Genomic DNA, 18,218 nt, shown 5'->3' on the forward strand with positions numbered 1-18,218 from the left:
TCCAGAGACACACCACACAATTTCTGCTGCTATGGCCATGCAACCTTTTTCTTCTTTAGGTGCTGGGGAGCACTGGACAAAGAGAGAAGATGATTGTGAGAAAGAGATAGCAAAGGAATAAGAATAAAATCATAAGGAGGGAGGAGAGGAGGAGACAATAGTTCAAGAGCAGGAGGAGCAGTGGTGAAGGAGTCAAAAGCAGATATTAGCAGTCAACTACAAGGAGCTGCACTGGGGAGACAGAAAGAGCAGCTCAAAGGCATTGGTTTGGGAGCCACTGGCTATGGTATTAGCTTTGATGTGGTTCTGCCTCTTGCTGCCACTGTGGTTGCTCTTGCTGCTCACATCTCACACTTCCAAAAGCCTGAAGGAGAAGGCAGGCTTTGTGTTATCACTAGGTAGGTGCGAAAAAATAGTCAGAAAGCCAGTGGGCTAAGGAGAGGGAAAGAAATTCTTGCTTGTGAGGACATGAGTGTTCCACCAACAGCCCTGTCATTTGAATCACTGGAGCAACAGCCTGAGCTCTTCCAATCATCCCAGCAGTAGAATGCTGCACTGTGCTGTGCTGTGCAGTGCCAGGAGTGAAGGTATCTCGGGCAGTCGGGTTTGTGCCAGATATCAGTCATGATCAGTGAAAGTGTCATGCTGGATGGGGGACTGTAGTAGTTCTGTGAGTAAAGCCTTATGCTGGAGACTTCACAGCTTTGTCACAAAGATTTCTTAAGGAAGAAGCTGACAAGATGGTGCTCAGTTTCAGATCTTGTAAACCAAGAAAGGTCAAAAAAAAAAAAAAAAAAAAAAAAACAGTGGATGTAGGATGTATTTGTGTCAGTCAATCAGCAATATCTTCTTGTTTGTTCTACATGAATTATATTCCTCGTTGCTCAGTTCTTCATAGATTTCTTCTCCTGTTTTAGTGATACACATATTACATAGGAAGAATCACCACTATAAATAAATTCCTTGTTCTGTTTGTCAAAGCAGTGGGACCCAAGGTATACCTTACCAGCTATGTGTAAATGACAAAGACTAAAAAGAAGTCAAGTTAATTAAAAAGAGATGAGAATGTGAATCGATTGTTTCCCATGGCTGCAATTTTTTCTTATAACCCTTTACACTCTATCTTGATGCACTCATGTGAAAAATAATGCCACTACTTGAATCAGTCTTCCAAATTCTTTTCAAGTCTACTGTGCACTCCAACCTTTAACGACAAGCACTTAAACAAAATACACTGTTCCACTGGATTTACTGTGAGCCTCTTAAGAGATTCTTCTGGTCAGCAAACTCACTTGAATACTTGACATTCTAGCCTTTTTTTTTTTTTTTTTTTTTTTTTTAAGTTGAAGAGGAGATAATTTAAAATCATTGGAGAAATCAGATGTAGGAAATTAAAGCAGCAAATCAACAGAGCAAAGGTGAACAAAATTAAATGTCCACTGATTTAACTTATACATCTCCTCTGGTTGTGGATATGTTATGTGTACTTCATTCCTCTTCCTTCCCATATGTCTTTAAGATCACTGGGGGTGCAATAAATGCTTAGTATGAATATTATATGTAAAAATAATCTTTAAAATATCCATAAAAGCATCCATTTTATGCTATATCCCCATAGTGAAATAAATCAGCATAAGCTGTATATCTATATTGGTTTCCATGTAGCATGATTTCTGACATTTTCATGCAACTAGAATTAGACAATAATAGCACTTTGTCTGGATATACTTTTTTTTTTTTCTTTTTTCTTTTAACTAGTAACAAGCCTATTTTTTAGGCCATAACCCCAGCTTATGAAACTAGTTATAAACTTGCTAAATGAAACTAGTGGCTAAATCATTTTGGCTTTAAAAAATAAAAATAAAATAAATAAATAAATTTAAAAAAAGCAATCTTCAAAGATCTTCAAAGTAGGCTTCAGAAAAATGAGGAAGAGATACTGATGCTATCTATGCCCCTGTTTCATCTTATAGCCTAGTGATATGTGTGCTCACCCAAGATTAGTTCCTTCTTTCCCCTAATGGGGATCACAGCCTACATCTCTTGCTACACGCTGCCTCTATCAACATGTCACAGTTTATTCCAGGATGATCCATCTTCCTGTTTCTATCTTGTCAGCCTCATGCTTGTCTCGGTGTGATGGCTGCTCAGGTCAGCCACATGAAGTGCAGTAGTGTCACAGAAGAGCGGTGGAGATGTAGGGGCAGCAGCGCTCTCCCGGGGCCTGTAGGTCCAAGGTCTCCCACAAGAGAGGAGAGGGTTGAATCTATGCCTGGCCCACGCAGGTGACGAGGCTTATCCCGTCAGGTGGGTGAAGCTGCTTTTCAACTACAACACCAATGTATTGGTACTGAAAGCTCTCCAAATGAAAGGAGAATGCGTTTGTTCTAGCTTGTACCAAACACCCCACTTGATTTGAAGCAGGGCGTGTGAAGTTTTCCTTTTTTTTACCCCTCAGCCTCCTGGATCTGTTTACCCAGACCTTAATCCAAATTGTGTTAACCTCTGGATGCACAGTCTCTTCTGGCTGTGGTTAATCACTTGGTCTTTTACAAACTCCATCACCCAGCACCCACCCCAGCTCCCCAGGGTCAGCTTTCTGCAGCTTGCCTGGATTATCACCCTCTTCGATCTGCCAGGGGAGCTGTTTGTGTGATTCTCTCTTTAATGTGTTTCAATCTAGGTTGTTTCAATATCAGGCTGGCAAAACCCTGCCACTTGAATTGTTTAAGTTAGATAAAACAGTTTAAAGAAGTGCATGAGGGTCTTTCACACCTATTTTCCCTGAAAATATTACAGAGACAAAACAGACCTTGCACTAAAGAGGAGAAATGTTGTGACTGTTGTGACTTTGTGAATGATTAAAAATAGCACATTATGGGAATTATTTTTCCCCTTGACTTGCAAAATGAGAGAAAAGCAATCATAAATACGTTGGCCTATTTTACACAGTTGATCAAGGAGATGGATGATATTCAACCCTGAGACCTAGTCACAACCTGCCAAAACCACACACACAGGCTTTCATAAAATGCAAAAAAAAAAAACTCTCAAACATCTTTTGGCTTTTGGATTTTTTGTTTGTGTTAGTTTTGTTTTCCTTATTTCTGTACTGTATACTGGCTCCCCTGTAACAAATATCATTATATTTTGTCTTCTTGACAAAAGAAAGTGGTCTCTGAGTTTTCAAATAATTTTAAAGGAAAAGAGGTTTTCATACAGTTATTGTACTTGGCTGTTTCAATGTCCTCAGCCTGAGAGATGTACATGCAAAGATCTTTGTGATACTATCTTGAGCTGCTCCCAACTAACAGCCTCAGTGAAACCTTGCCCATAGAACTTAGAGGCAGTATAAGGCAGATTAGTGCAGCACTGGGCTCCTTACCTATTTCCAGGGGCAGCCTCCAGAAATCTAGCAACATATGCTTCCCTTCAAATATAATGGATGAAAAGAGGTTGAGGGCAGACTTGCATGTACCTCTAGCTTCCCTGCTTGCTGCTGCAGTTCTTTTTATTAATTCTACATTGGGTATTTTATAGGCACAATGCAATGCCAGCTGAAGGTTACCACAGTAAAGCAGCAAAAAAGAATGAAGACTACAAAGTCAGTGGCAGTTTATTTTAATTCAGCTGGAAAGAGCAACTTGTGCTTTCATCATCCTTTGTATTTGGCAAAGGTTAGAGTTTATCTTAGTTTCACAAGCTGCCAAAATGCTGAGTAGATCCTGCCATTGTCTCAGTGAATACTGAATTGCATATTAATTGAAGATCTAAGGCTCTACATCAAACAATAGAAGTATAACCAAACACTGCAGACCTGGGACATAAATGTCTCTGGAGCTAGACGGGAAAGTTTGATTTAACAACAGCATGCATCTGCCCCTTTAAATGTTTCCTACAAAAACGTTACTAAACCCTTTGAAAATTTGACAGTATTTTGCTACTAGCTGCAGTTAAAAATGATTTTCTGGAGGTTAGGGCAACCTGCTTACCTGGTGGTCATATCTGAATGACCTGTGCTAGACACAACCCCTGCATCCAGCTCCCAGGGCTGCTCAAGACTACATATGTCATGGAGATTAAACATCCCACCTCCTGCAAGGCCTATTGATCATGCACACAGTCATGTTCTTACCTTACTGCTTCTCAATAAAAGGAGAAATAAGATGAGGGAAGAAGCAAGGGAGAGATGAGGGAAATAAGCTGAGGGATGAAGCAAGAGAGAAGCTGCCTATCTTATCCTTCCAGGAGGTGTGTGAGTGTTGTAAGGGCAGAAAGCAGTGTAAAAAAAAAAAATAGGAAGGAAGGAAGGAAGGAAGGAAGGAAGGAAGGAAGGAAGGAAGGAAGGAAGGAAGGAAGGAAGGAAGGAAGGAAGGAAGGAAGGAAGGAAGGAAGGAAGGAAGGAAGGAAGGAAGGAAGGAAGGAAGGAAGGAAGGAAGGGAGGGAGGGAGGGAGGGAGGGAGGAAGAAAACTGCAAAAAAAATCAGATTTGACTTTGATTTTCAGTGTTTTTTTTTCAGAGGGTGTTATGCAAAGTGTAAAATCAAATCGAAGATATCATAAAGTCATTTACAAAAACTTCACTTACATATTTCCATACATAATTTTTTAAACTTCTTCATTCACCACTGAATTCATTCAGTCCTGATCTTCCATTCATATAACTGGAGGACTATTAGATGTGTATTGGAATCCTCCTTTCAACATGTTCCAAAAAAAGCAAATTGTCCAGCCAGTTTATAGACATCAGTTACATAGGGGCCCCATTGCACAAAAATATGCATCCAGTATACACCTTTTCTTCAAAAAAATTTGTCTTCTTTCAGCCATTTTGCTTGAAAAACCTGTTAAATGCACCTCCCAATCGTATATATAGCCAAAGAGTGTAGGTGAGGCTTTTAAGAGAGATGGCCAGTACTATTTAATTACCTGTGCAGTAATACTGGCTGAGCTATTAAGGTTAATTGAATTTCCTGTGTCACATGTAAACTCATCCATAGGAGGCATCAGTCTGCTGATCTGTATAACTAGTGTATTTTGCATCTTTGAAATATTGGTGGGCAGAGAAAATACAGCAGTGGTATATTTTTTAAAGTCCTCATTTACTGCATATTGCCCTACAGTACTGCTTGTAATGTTTTCCTACGAAATTTACACAAGGACACAGGGCATTCACTATAGAGTGTAGCAATGACCATTCTGTTTTGGGGTTGTAACACTACCCATTTGTCTGGCAGCATAGTGCATATTATTTTGTTATCCCAGATCTAGAAGACTGAGAAGGTCAACCTATGCCAGTTCAAAGTTAAATGTGGACCTGCAAGACTCCTACAGTTTTGTTTTCCTGTGTCATTTTTTGCGGGGAAGGGAAAGGGAGGTGGGGAGGGGGGGGGGGGGGGCCGGGGACGGAATAAGGTTCGGCATTTTTTGTTATTTTTGTTTTTTTTTTTTGTTTTGTTTTTCTAAACACATATGCAGCACTGGAATATCCAGCTAGCTTGTTCTATTGTGTTTCCTTCCAAAGAGGAGCTCTATAGGGACATTTCTTTGGCTGCTGAATGCCCTGTATTTTCTGTCCTCACTAATCATGCATACTGTGCAATGTTGAGTTTGAACTGCTAAGTATAGTGTGATTCACTTTCTTATGTGAAAAAAGGCAGTACTGTTGCACTTCACATCAAAATCAGTGAGTTTGTGACTGCTGGGACTTTTAATGATTGATGAGAGCTTTGGCATAGTTTCTGTTTGGAAAAGAGGGCTTTGAACTGGTGGATGAAATACGAAGAGGAGAGACTTACATAATGGGCCCATCTCCCCTAATCTCCTCACCAAAGAATACACAAGGAAGAAAAACAAGGAGTCCCTTGTAACCCTTGCAGTAGCAAGTGCCTTGTTTAATGTATTCAGTTACTTATTAGACCTTAGTAGACCAATATAAATCTAGCACAACAGTGTGCAAAGTCAGCAGGGGGTCTGAATCCTGATGTTATTTTTCCCACCACTGAATAAATGATTCCAACCACCAGCTCAGAAGCTCATCCTCATTAGCATGTATGAAATGAGTGGAATAAGCACTAGGAGATTTATATTGTTCTTGATTCAATTTAATTAATAAGAGATGGCACTGGCTTCTGGAGGAGAGAGGCAGTGTCCATAGATTCCTGTGCACCTTTCATTGTTATTAGTGATATAAATCTATCACAGCACAGAGATCTTAAAAAGTGCCCTCATCATTTTCTAATCCTACTGACATTCATTAACTAGACATTTTAGCAACCTGCATATTATAATCTGACACTATCATTAAAGTCACTGTAGAGTTTTCATTTTAAGCCCCCTACTTACAAGGGTCTATAACTGCTGGAAAATTCAACAATAACCATATACTGCTCAGGAATTCCTTTTACAATAGTGTGACTATTTTTAATATATTTATTTATTTTTAATTCTGGGCAGGCCTAAACAAGAAAGAAATAAGAGAAGTATCATTAAAAATAATAAAAAAAAATCTATCTGTTGGTGTCAGGCACGATACAAGTCACTGTGAAACACTTTCCCCTCTAAAGGCAGATGTAGGACATTCATTTCATTAGCATGAAACAGACCATAGGAAAAGGTGAGTAGTAAATGGCCTCTTTCACTAGTCCATGGTAAAATCTGAATCTGGACTTGAAAGTCAGCGTCCTACCACACTAAGGTCAGCTACAGCTTTGCCACTGACTCTGCTGAGACCAAGAGTTGAACCAGACTTTCCAATTTAATGCCTGTTAGCTTTTATTCCACAGATTAAGGTTTTCTTTGTTCTCTGTTTTCAGAGAGTTAAGAGGCATGGTTGCAAACTGGTTAGAAATGAGGATTTTGATAGCTGGATGATAATCTGGTCCTATTAAAATCCCAAAGTGACAAAAGTCCTGAAGACTGTTGTAGAGCCACACACTTTAGCCCACATCAGATATAGCTGGTTTATAAATCCACTTTGATTTTTATTCAATTGAACATCCAAATTAAAGATCTCAGAAAAATAAAGGCCCAGGTAGAAACTTACTAGTCTTAAATCAAGGACTATATACATGTTATTTGTGCCTTTGACATAGGATGTAAGCAGATACTAAAACATACATAGGTTTTCTGCTGATTTTCTGTCTACAGTAACACATATTCCACACCAGGCTGAATGGGAAATATAAGCAAAATCCACAGGAAGTCCCTGCCAACAGTGTGGAATAATGCTGTCTTCAAGGCAGCCCAAATAAAGAGTTACCAAAAATATTGCTATAAATGACACCCTTGGCAATAATACATTGTCTTTCAAGTAATGGTAGTTTCATCACTGATAGCACATGAATGAATCTGGCTGTGGTTTATGTCAGGTAAATGATTATGTCTGATGTTTTCCTCCACATTTCTTCTTTATCGTATATAATCTTACCTCTTTTGCACCTACAAGGTATCCTTTTTATGTACTAAACTGCCAGACATGCAATGATTGATTATATCCTCATCCTAATATACCACATTTGGTGTGAAGGTTTATGGAAAGGACAATGATTTCACTAAGAAACCAGGTATGTGTTTCCAAGCAGTGGAAAGCCTTCCGTCATGGTGAGTCAAGCAGGCTTCTCCAAACCGTCAGTTTCTGCATGGTCGCTGGCCCTTTGTGTTGGATTAATTACAGATCTTCCAAATGTCTTTTACTCACTTCCTCACAATTTTGCTGCATTAGTATCAGGCGCAGGGGAGTGACTGAAACTTACTTAAGCAGAGCTGGAATTTCAAGGCTGTGATTTACCTGGGACAGTCACACCCAAGAGAGGCTGGCTAGCTAATGATTGCCAGGAACAAGCAAACACAGGAAGTCTCTACTCTCCTTTCATTCCCTGGTAATAGTGCAGGCTTCATTAGCAAATGCTTTTTAGCTCTAATAATCACCAGGAAACTCCAGACTACTATCAGCCCAGAGGAAGAGAGGTGTTGTACATGGCAGTAATGCTGTTGTCATCATCACCCTAAGATTGGCCAGGAGCTACCTAGCACCTCTGCATGCAGCAGGAATCACCTAACTCTACAGCTACCTGTACCAGCTTCAGTGCAACTTCTTGTGGAGTAAAGCCCTGTTAAACACAGTTACCATTGGCAGAGTACAGGTAGTTATCCAGGAAAAACAAATAAATAAATAAAATAAAATAAAATAAAATCTAGACTAATGAATTTGAGTCTCCAGCACTCTAAATATTACTTTCCCTGGCATAACACAACACAGGCAAAAGAGAAACAAAGCCCTCTGTATTTCCACACAGAATTAGGTCCAAATAGCTCATCAGGTGGTATGAGGATGACACTGATGAAAACTGCTTTGCCAAAAGCAGGACATGTTCTTTTCTTCCCAAATACTTTGTCATGTCTTTCAACAGATTCTTCAGTCCTTCTGCATCTTAGCAGGCCATAATGTGTTTGACATTAATTTCTCCTTTAGCATGTAAAAATATTCATATACTTTAATTTAAAAACAACTGTAAACCCTAAGCAACTCTAACTCTCATTTGTTGTTGTGTAAGTTCAGTGATTTCACAAAGGATAAAACCTGACTAAAAATCATTTTCTATCAGCTGTTCATTTGTCAAGTTTAACTAATTCCATTTTTCCTATGTTCCTTTAAGGTATCTTGCTAACCTTGTGCTTCACATAGATACTATGTCTCTTTAGTCCCTTTTCTTCCTTTCTGCTTCCCCTCATCACTTCTCTCTCTCCCCTACTGTACACTCTGCTTCTGAAATTTTCTCAGCTGGAGCCTTTTCCTTCACTCTTCCATTTTGTCCTGGCTGCTCTTTTTCTCCTTCTCCTTCCTCCTTTTTTTTTTTTTTTTTTTTTTTTTAAATCCATCAGTCACAGACCCTTTCTTCTTTCACTGCCGTCGATTTGAGGGTTAAAAAAAAAGGACTCAGCTGGGTGAGATTTAATGTTATGAATTAAAGTGTGTGTGTTGGGGAAGAGGACGGAATAAAGCCTCTTTCTTTCAGCTACTGAAACCATTAAAGGTTTCTCTTTGGTAATATTGTATTGCCTGGCAATTCCACTTACTGAGTGCTCCTAAGGGCTCAGTTCAGCTGAAGGGACACTGAAAGCAATGATTTTGACTTATTAAACTAACCACTTCTTATTATTTTAAATTGGATTTGCTTTCAGTTTGATACTGTAATTGTATTTAAAACATTTTTATTTTAATATCGACTTCTTCCAGTGCTGTCTTTTCAATTATGATAATTTTACACATTGCTTAGTTCCCCCACCTAGATCTGAAATGTTCATTGCTATTTTGGGAGCCACAGAAATTGTTCAATTTGTACCACATTCATCTACTGTAAGAACACAGGCAAAGCCAAAATAAATCTCTTTTCTCACCATTTTTTTCTCACCATTTTCCTTAAGCTCTTGAACAAAAGCCTGATTCTATGTAGCCCTGATGAGAACAGAGGATTTACCCCAGGAAAACTGTATGAATTTGGCTTAACTTTCCAGTAAAAGTACCTGTTTTAGGGGAGTCCCTCTGCACCTCTTTCCTTGCCCTCTAAACAGCTCAGTAGTTAGTGTCCAATCTTAACCACATAAAGAGAAACAGCAGCTGAGAAATGCAGTTTGTTTCAGTATGGTTCCTCACTGTACTCAGAAAGTATGCAATATCTAAGCACAATACTGGAAAGCCTGGAGTAGTGGTAAGGCAATTCGGGGGAAAAAAAAAAAAAAAAAAAAAAAAAAGTGGATTAAAAATGGAGATCTCAAAGCTTTGAACTCAACCACCATGAAGTAACTGAGAAGCGCACTGTCTTTTCCTGTAATGAAACTCAAGGGAAAGGTACCCTGAAAACCCTCTTAAGATGCTCCCTCGACAGTTCCTGATTAATTTTCCTCTCAGAGGCTCTAACTAGAAGAGACAAATGTGAGATCATCCACATCCATTGTGTGAAGAAAGTAAGCTTGCCTTTATGGAAAATCCGATAGAGTTCAATAGCAAATAATTTTTCTAGCGACTTAAATAACTGCCTATGGAATTCAGCAGATCAGTTATATTCCTATTATGGAGCTCCGTAGGGTAGTTAAAAATTATCCTATAGACCCTTCCTGGTGAAATTTGACAAAACATATTGTCGGCAGGTGGAATCAATACGGAGGCTCTAATAGGATTATGTTAATTTACACCAGAGGAGGATCTGGCCCATGTATGTTAGGAGTAATTTGATAATGAATCTCTGTAAGCTTCTGTTAGTTTTAACAAAGTTAAATTCTACATCAGTTTCCCATATTGATCTTCCATACTCAGTTGTTTTGTTTTTTAACAGGAACCTCCACTCCCTTCACCATATGGTCCGGACACTATCCACGGTATTCTCTGCTCATTTCATGATCATGTAACACTCTCCTCTTCTGGGAACTAGATGACACGGTGACATGTGAATGTTGCTCACAGTGCAACATGAATTTCTGCTGATTTTTCTGGCACAGTACAGCAGGGACTGACCAGGGCAGCCTCCTGCATAAAACATCTGCTCCACAGCCTGGCTTGCCTTCCAAAACTCTCCATAGCTGTAAACACCAACCTGCACAGAACTGGCACAGGGAGACTCCCTTTGGTTTCCCAGGCAAACCCTTCGGTCGAGTCCCTGCTATTTCCAGTGAGCATTTTGAAATATGCTCATGAATTGTAAATACTTTGGGTGCCCCTGCTGAGTATATCCCAGGTCAGTCTATGGTTGGTTACTCAGGTATCTATGTTTCAGTTGGAAGATGTCTGAACAATGAGATTAAGAAAAGCAAATCCATACATGCTACCCAGAAATGTAAAAATTTGGCATTTCTAGTATGGTCCTTAGTTACAGAATTAATTTTGCAGAGATTCACAAACCATTAAAATCGCATCCAGAGAAGAAACTCATAGCCTACCTGTTCTTACTCTGATCTCATTTTATTTGTTTACAGTGGTCTGGAAAATGTCATAATAGTAAACAATGTGCCTGACTCTGCAGGAACAAATTGGGCAAAAAGGCCTATTGTTCTTTTATGTTAAACAAAAGAGAAACAGGTACACGTTGGTTTTTAAGAGTCACCTTTAGCTGCAGTGCAGTATGCCAAAAACAGCTATGTCCTGACTAAAAAACTGCTTGCTTTCAACCACATTTTCAGAGTAAAGATGAGTTTGGTGAAGTCCTCTGAAGTGATTAAAAGAAAGATCTTATTTTGATCTACGTAGGAGTAATTACTTTGCCAGGCATTCAATAATGTTGTCTCAACAAAAATCATATTTACAGTTTGATGAGCTTTCATTGTTGCTGTAAGATTAAAGAAGTAAACAGTTCTTTATATTAAGATGTCTCTGTACTCAGCATTTTATTTCTGTTAATGTATATCCCCACAGGTAAAGGTATTTCCTACACTGCTGGTAGAAGGAAAAAAGCAGCTATAGCCTCGTCTAGAATTACAGGCTTCAAGTATGTCCTAGACATCAAAACCATCTCATTCCTTCCTTGGGGCAAAAGCCCCCAGTGTTTCTCAGACTGCTGTCAGAAACCTCTCCTCTGCCACTCTCACATGTTGTTTCTTGTCAACATAAAACTCTGCTGTACTTTGAAACTTTGAAAGAGGGGCAAGAATAAACTGAGCTGAATCTAATAATAAATGATGAAGAACGTGTCTCCCAAAGTGTTGCATGGATTATTCTGATGTGAGAAGATAATGACAGGGGACTCACTCAACCACTGCAAGGTGCCTCTGCATGCCTGCCGTACGCCGGCTCTTCAGAACTGCACCTAATGGGATGCTTTTCCTACAACCACTTGGCTCCACACAGTTGTAGAGTAGCAAATGTGTTCCGTGTGGGTCTGTGGCACAGTGGTTGGATTCAAACTTCACGCAAACCAGCTAAAGGAGTTTGCTGCTTGCAGTGAAAGAGGTCCGAGTGCTCTTCCCTGACGAGGCCCACATGTTCCACTAATGTCAACAAATTTTGTTTGTGATTAGGAAGAAAGGGCAGAGGTAATACTTTCATGTCAACTCAAGTTAAATCTCTGCTAGACACCTTATGTAAAGAGGAGTTGGAATAGGTGGGAGAACTTCTCTGTCACTTGTGTGATATTTTCGGATAATGCACAGCTCCATGGAGACCTCGACAACAATCCCTTACTGACCAGAGACTGGAAAACCCATGGTGCTCTATCAATGCAGCTGCCAAAAAGCGGCCACTGAGAAAATATGTTCCCATCGGTAAGGGCAATAATTCTCTTCACCAAGCCACTGTGAATAGCTCACAGTTTTTAACTACTCCAGGCAAAAGAGATAAGGTTGTATCTGTGATTTCAGGAAATCTGACAGAATGAAGAACTAAGATTGGTATTAAAATTCCATGGAAACACCCTAACATGACTGGGTGGGAGAGAAAACATGAGGATGTTTTACCAGGTAGAGTACAGAGAGGAAAAGGGTACAAGTTGTCAGGTAGAGGAAAGGAGGGTGGTATTTTTAAGCTGTGGAGACACATAAGGTTTTGCAGACTGATTCTAGCAAGCTAAGAGCAGAAGGATCAACAAGGGAACAGAGGGCAGGAGAGCCGGCTTAAGTTCTATCAGAAGGCTAAATGTGTGGCTACAGTGTGTGATTTAAGTGAGGAAATTAGTAGTGCAGGCTTGGAAATTAAACACAGCAGATGAAAGAAAGAAGACACTTTTGTAAAAGAATCTGAGTAGAAACTTCTGGTAACTGATGCCACAGCCAATACCAATGTATGGAAAATTGGATTTTTTTAATGCTTTCTGCTTCTTGCAGAACTTTCATAATATAAAATCTGGTCTGTATTTTTCAAAACCCTAAATATAGGGGACAAAAAATGTTCACTGTCAGAGAGCCCTTTTTGATTAATGAAGAAATGCAAGTGTCAAATAAACTGTTCAGTATTGCGGAAATATTTGTGAAGTATATGTGAAGCGCACAGCAAGGGCTCAATCTAGATCTGCTTACAATTCAAACCCACAACAAAGTCAATGGAAGTTCTGAACACCTCAAAACGCATGTAGTGATTGAGCATAATGCAGTGATTGAATGTCAGCATTTGGTACTGGTGGAAGGGTATTTCCCGCAAACCCAGGCTGTGCTCAGTCTCTGTTCTCATTTCCTGACAGAGAGAGGATGAGATGATCTGGGGCCTCTTTGTGGAAACGGGGTTAGGGGTCTTGGCAAATCAAGGTCCATTCATCTGGTTTACCCCCCTGACACATGGTTGGGTACCCAGAAATTATTTGTACTAGCTCAGTTCCCCTAATTGCTTTCAGATCTAGCTTAAGTTTGTTTAACTAAAATTTATCTGTCCCCAGCAATTATTCTCTGGTGCAGAACTCTCTTCTGTTTTAGATTTTCAGGAAAAAGAAAGAAAATATATATTAAGTCTCAGTTCCTTTGGTTAGAAAATTATCCTAAGTATACATTCAGCTTAAACTGACTGAAAGCAAAGAAGAAACTTTTCCTCAATACAGATGAATGTCTTCCCTTGTAACCCAACGACTAGAAATCGAACAGGCGCGTGTGTAATTTTAGATCCCAAATCAAACGCCGAACCCAAACCAATTTCTCAGGGTCCTTTCATTATCTGGAAATAAAATGCAGAGAAGCAGCTGTTGTAAACAAGCCATTATTTTAATTTTAACGCCACGCTTTGTGGTCCGAGTTGCGTCTGTCTTTTCATTTAGCTGAAAGATTTGGGAAAAAAAAAAAAAAAAAAGAGGAAAAATTACAAGATGAAAAAGCATAAATCACGTTAAGGCAATCACGCCCGTACACGACCCTCTCCCCGCCGCGATCCGGAGGACGGGGCCGCTGTTTCGGCCCTGCGGGCTTCCACGGGACCGCCCCGCTCCCGCCAGCCCCGGGGCCACGGCGCCGGGAGGCGGCCGCGGGGGGCGCGGAACGATCGCGGCGCAGGGAGGCGGCGGGGGCCGGGCGGGGAGGAGGCGGGGCCGGGGCGGGGCCGGGCGGGGCGCTCCCGCCCTGCGCGATCCAGTCCGGGCTTTGTCTCCGCCTCCGCCGGCGGAGCCGCGTCCCAGGGGCAGGGAGCGGGGGGCCGGGAGCGGGAGCTGGGAGCAGGAGCCGGAGCCGGAGTCAGCCGGAGCCGGAGTCGGAGCCGGGCGGAGCAGCGCAGCGCAGCGCAGCGGCAAGCAGCCGGCGCCCCCAGCCCCATGCCCGGCAGCCCGGGGCTAGGAGCCACCGCGCTTTCCTGGCGGGCGCCGCCGGCCCCGGAGTTTTGCTGAAGCAGCCTTCGCGCCGGGGAGCGCTTTTGGTAGAAAGGGAGCAGGACGAGACCCCGAAATGACTTACCTCCCGCGGCACGGCTGAAGGGGACTTGCTGGAGTGGAACCGTAGTGGAATTTGGGTTTGGAGAGGAGTTGCTAACGCTTTTTTTTTATTATTATTATTATTTTTCCCCGTTCTCTCCCCTCGTTTCGCCCGTCATTGGAAATGAACAAATTGCATTTGCAATTCAGAAAGTAGAAATACTAAATACTCCGCCCGTCCCCCGCGAAGCACACATGTAGTAATGACAAAGGATTGCAAAGGAGAGAGTGGCTCCAGTTTCCCAGAGAGATCCCCTTAAATGGATTACTAAATGGGACACTACATCAGCTAGTTCTGTCCTCTAGCTGCCTAGATACATGCACCGACAAGGTACAGTACTCCCCTGTCCGCGTCCGTATCCGACGTTTTGGGGTCGCGGGGAGAGGAAGGCTCAGGGCTCGCCCCGGGAGCAGTGCGGGGTGCGAGGCCGGCGGCTGCCTTCTGCCTCGGCAGCGATCGCGACGCCGAGGGGAGGAGGAGGAGAGCCGCCTGCAAGTGCACACACTGCGCTCGCCGCTGACACTTTCCAGGCATCTCGTGGCTTCCCTTTTCTTCTCTCTCTTTTTTTTTTTTTTTCCTCTCTTCTTTTTCCTCTTCCCCCACCCTCCCACCACGGCTGCTTACCGTGCTAGCGTCCGTCCCTGCCCCGCTGGCACGGCTTGCATGCGCGGTGCCCGGACTCCCCTCCGCATACCCCGGCTGCCAGCCCCGAGCCCTGCTCGCCGGCCGGGGGGCTGTGGGGGGCCGGGGGGAGGTGGGCTCTTTGTTAGAGGCACGGTGCAGGCGCTCCGCGCAGAGGCGTAACCCCGCGCACATCTCATCGGTGCGGGGTAGTTGGGCTTCGGCGGCGTGCCTCGGTTTTATTCATTATTAGCGTTATTAATTGTCGGGCTGGGGCTGCGTGCTGGGGTGGGGGGAAGAGGCCGACAACCCAGGAAACTTCGGTTTTCCCCTGGTGCTGCCGAGGGCTTTGTTCGCGAGCATGGGCTGAGGCCGCGGGCTCCCCTCGCCGCTGGCCTCCATCTCCCGGCCCCCTCCACCGCCGGCAGGGGCTGCCCGGGCGCCGCTTGGGGGAGAAGGGTGGCTCCGGGGCAGGGTCCATCCCCGCCCCCTTCCCCGGGGTGCTGCCAGCCTCTCCTCTCCTCTCTTCTCGTCTCTCCCGCGGGCCGAAGTCTCTGTCAGCCGCTCCTCCGCGGGACAAGCCCCGCTCCTCGCCCTCCGCCCTTCCCCTGCCGCTCCTTGGTCCTCTCGCCTGCTGTCTGTCCCCCGCTCTTCCTCCCTGGGGGAGAACCGGGGAGCGGCGGAGAAAGTTTTTCTAAGGGGGAAGCACCGGGACGGCTGGCACAAAGGAGCTGCCGCCCGGCCTGGGGGGAGCGACACGGCGCATCGCCCCCGCCGGAGACCCGCCGGTGCCGAGGTGGGCGACGAGGGGTGGGCTTCGCCCCCCGCCCCGTCCACGCACGGGCAGGGCTCAGCTCCCCTGTGAGGGCGAGGCTCGTTGGGAGCCCACTGATCCCCCCCTCTTTGGGCGCCGCTGCTGTTGCTGTCGGGGGGCGTCCCTCGGGGGGGCGGCGAAGGGTCAGCGCCGCCCCGGTGTCCGCCGACGGGGTGGGCGGCGGAAAGTTTGCGTCTCCTCCACGCGTGGAGAAACTACCTGCTCCTTGAGAGGGCTCGGCCGTCCCACCGCCCTTCCTGCTCAGGGAGGAGTCTCCCGGGAGTGGCTCCGGGCGGCGAGCGGGAGGGGGGCTGGCGGAGAAGCGGGGCTGAGCCTGGAGCCCGGTCAGCTGCAGCGGAGATGCTCTTCTGCCCGCCGCCACCGACTCGGTCCTGCCTGGCTCTTCCCCGGGTGAGTCGCGAGGCGGCAGCCGCTGGGTTTTCCTCGGGAGGGTGGCTCTGCCTTCCCTAACCTTGGCCGCTTCGTCGGAGGGAGGTTTGTTCGCCTTTTCCTCTCCTGAGCTAATCGCTGCTTTCGAAGTTTGTAAACCAGCGCGCTTCCGCCAGCGCCTTTGCAGCACGGGGCTTTAGTTTCTGTACTCGGATTTTTATTTTTATTTATTTATTTATTTATTTATTCACTAATAGACCTGCAGAGGTACAGGCTGTAGTCAGCTCTGCAATAAATTTTAACAGGCGCTGATTCCTGACTCTGCAAGGTGAACGCTTGATCCTACAAAGGGGCACACGCGGATTGCAGGTGTTGTAAATAATGAATCTCCACAACCATTTTCTGACACAGGGCTGCGTGCAGTAGCTCATCGTTTGACACAGATTCGGCTAACTTTTGCTTCTTGTCCTCCAGCACCCGTATTAATTATTAAGCTAACCTCAAAAATAGTGGAGAAAACCATGCCTCAAGCTACTCTGTCTTTGCAAAAATTATTTCAATGACTGCGTTTGGTTTGCATTCATTGAATGTGTATGTAATTCAGTGAGGTATTCTTGTGCCAGTAAGCTTTACTTGGCGGGTAAATCCTTTGGCATCAACGACCGGCAGAGTCAGGCTCTTTTAATTGCAGAACTTGTGGAGGTTTTGAGGAGTCAGTGGCACCTCTCTGAGAGTAAGATTTATACAACTGTTATCACGTTCGGGGCTTCCTTTGCTATTTGATTTTAGACCAAAAAAAGCAAAATGATCTTGCTCCGGTTAACTTCTCTGGTGGTTTTTTTTTGTTGTTGTTGTTGTTTTGTTTTTTTTTTTTTTTAATGAGACTAATCTAGTGTATTGTGAAGAAAATTGGGTCTACTCCAGCAAACCCTTTTCTTCACGGAATTGCCTCATACGTGTTTGAAAGGAAATACTAGCTTCAGTAAGATCGGGAAGGTTCGTCACTCTTAGAAAAGTACAGTTGCCAAAGCGTTTCACTGTCTAGGGTATAATTTTGTCTAAAAGGATCCTGTTTTTAATGCGGTAGCTCCTCGTAAGATGTATTCCAAACAGAAAATACACTAACTCTCTTTAAAGCCAAACAATTTCTTATGCACGAAAATGTTGATCACAGTTCACCACTACTCTTCATTGCATGGAATCTCTGGCTTTCATGCAAGTTTAGCTCAGCAGCAGAATGCCCACATGAGGTTTCTGTGTGAATGCAAAATGAATTTTAAAATAGTAATTAATACCATAAAGTATAATTGCTACATTTGCTCTTCCTGTAGTAGGAATCAAATGCTTGAAGTGCGGTTAAGTATTCTGAAGGAAAATGAATTGTATGGTCACAGATGTTCTGTGTATTCTCAATTAGTCTAAAACTATTATTCTTACTTCTAATGGCAAAAACAGCCTTGTCAAATAAGCTTGTACCTCTTGAACCAAAAAAACTGTTGGGCAGTAACATCTATGAGAAACAAGACTGACTAACATCTTCAGCTACTTGAAGGTGGAAGTGAATATTAGCCTTAGTCCCCTCTTTAATGTTTGTAAGTTGAGGAGAACAGTTTTTGCTGTTTGAGAGTGAAGAAAGAGGTAGGTAGGTCAGTTTAAGGATAAGGAATTACCCTCACTATTTTTTTTTTGTTTTTTTTTTGAAGGGGGGGGGGACGGACAGGGGAAGGGTTGGAGGGGAGAAGAAAAAAGGAAAAATCAAATTAATGACCTGTGATAAATCCAGAATAGAACTGTTTGCATTAAAAAGGAAGTAGGTGATTGTGAACTTGCTTGTGCATGTTTTGTGAAGGGAAGGGGAAATTTGTCATCTTGTTTTGAAGAGCCATACATAAATACACATGAAAAGAGTTCACATGGTTTACAGCAGGGGAGACATAAAATGTTTTCGGATTAAATTGACCTGAGCTAATATATGCCTCACATCCAACTTGTTTGCAAGAACACATTGTTATACTTCCCAAAC

General features: G+C 43.3%; 1 protein-coding gene and 1 long non-coding RNA gene across 6 annotated transcripts in view; one reads left to right on the top strand and one right to left on the bottom strand.

The window, feature by feature from the left end:
* Nucleotides 1–13,657: 13,657 nt before the first annotated feature.
* On the bottom strand, nucleotides 13,658–15,850 carry LOC137848566 (uncharacterized). Its single transcript, XR_011091423.1, has 2 exons — nucleotides 14,995–15,850; nucleotides 13,658–14,859 (listed from the first exon to the last, which is right to left on the bottom strand). It is a non-coding gene; the product is annotated as an uncharacterized lncRNA (long non-coding RNA).
* SEMA6A (semaphorin 6A) overlaps nucleotides 14,073–18,218 on the top strand; it is a 118,067-nt gene continuing 113,921 nt past the window's right edge. For 2 of the 5 annotated variants that reach the window (XM_068667775.1, XM_068667776.1), the window contains exon 1: nucleotides 16,063–16,216. The gene's annotated coding sequence lies outside the window, so the exon portion shown is untranslated. Of the gene's footprint in view, nucleotides 14,701–16,061; nucleotides 16,301–18,218 lie in introns of those variants that run through there. The other 3 variants (XM_068667773.1, XM_068667772.1, XM_068667774.1) reach the window with 3 other exon arrangements.

This window comes from Anas acuta, chromosome Z (genome assembly GCF_963932015.1).
Source record: "Anas acuta chromosome Z, bAnaAcu1.1, whole genome shotgun sequence".
NCBI lineage: Eukaryota > Metazoa > Chordata > Aves > Anseriformes > Anatidae > Anas > Anas acuta.